This window comes from Eschrichtius robustus, chromosome 4 (genome assembly GCF_028021215.1).
Source record: "Eschrichtius robustus isolate mEscRob2 chromosome 4, mEscRob2.pri, whole genome shotgun sequence".
NCBI classification, from domain to species: domain Eukaryota; kingdom Metazoa; phylum Chordata; class Mammalia; order Artiodactyla; family Eschrichtiidae; genus Eschrichtius; species Eschrichtius robustus.
In genome coordinates this window covers 519,951-521,226 of record NC_090827.1, presented here as the reverse complement: position 1 = coordinate 521,226, position 1,276 = coordinate 519,951, and the positions used below count along the sequence as shown (strand labels likewise).

The 1,276-nt window shown below is 70.9% G+C and overlaps 1 pseudogene; it reads right to left on the bottom strand.

Moving 5' to 3' along the window:
* Positions 1-576: 576 nt before the first annotated feature.
* LOC137764453 (tektin bundle-interacting protein 1-like) lies at positions 577-1,276 on the bottom strand (annotated as a pseudogene).

The window sequence follows — 1,276 nt, the reverse complement described above, 5'->3', positions numbered from 1 at the left end:
GCTGAGGGCCTGAAACGGGCCAGGCACGTACAGTAGCTAATACTGAGCGCTTGCAACGGGCCAGGCACGTACTTATAATAAAGTGCCTCTGTGCGATGATATACTTTATTTAAACTTGACCACAGGGCCGGATGTGAGGCTCTTGGGCGCAGGGCCTGCCCCGAGCTCAGCCCCGGCCGGCCTAGGGTCTCCCGGGTGCCGCCAGCCCTGGAGGACAGAGCCGTTGCTGAGCCTGCCAGGAGCCCAGCCTCGGCGTTAGGGGCTCGGCCCAGACCCTGGCCGTGGCGATGGCGAGGCTCAGCACGCCGGGCAGGCGCCCGAGTGCGGCTCCCTGTGCCCAGGCCGCCCGGGGCCAGGGCTGTGCCTTGGCCTGGGGCCCGCCCGGGGTAGGCGGAGCCGAGGGCAGGAGAGGTCGTCTGTCTGACTCTGCCCTGGAGCTTGGTCACCAGGGTCCTGGTTCAGAGCTCCCTTCACCTGGCTGCCTGACGGCCCCAGGCCCCGGCCCCAGAGGCGGACAGACGCCTTGGGGGAGAGGCGCCGGGTCCCGAAGAGCCACACCGGGCAGCGCGACCTTCATCAGTGACTGGCCGCGTGGACGGGCGGGGGCTGCCGGCCGGTGGAGGCGCAGCAGGGTTCCGTGCCCACTGCCGGTAGTTGTGGGCGGTGCAGCGCGGGCGCGGGGCTCTGGCAGGCATGGCACGTAGTCAGACGCGCGCCACAGCGGCTCCGCTCCGAACTGGTGCCTGTGGATCACTGCGGGGCCAGGACCCGGGTCACCGGCCGGCCCCACCTCCTGGCCCCGGGCGGTTCCCCCCCAACCCCAGCCCCTGGGTCGCGTGCCCCTGGCCCAGGCTCACCGTACTCCTCGCCCCATGGGTCTGTCTTCCCACAGCACCCTCCCTACCACGCGCGGGGCCTTGTACTGCGCGGGGATGATGCCGTCGTAGCAGGCCGTCTCCCGGAGACGCTGATGTAGGCAGGGGTCGGGGGTCATCTCTGCACCTCTGGGCCTCACCCTCCCCTCGAGGCGAGCCTGGTGCCGGGGAGGGCGGGGCCGGGCACTCACCCGAGGGCATGCTGCGCTCCCGGGGGCTGTGGCATCCGCGCCTGCGGGCATAAGCCTCGAGGTGCGGGCTGTCCAGAGCCCCCGAGGGAGCGTGTTGCAGGCTTCTCAGGGGTCCGAGCTGGTCAGGCCCGTGTACCACTGCGGGCCGGCCGCGTCGCGTCCCATGGGCGTGTACTTCCGACGGGGCCCCTTCCTGGGACAGGTAGTCAT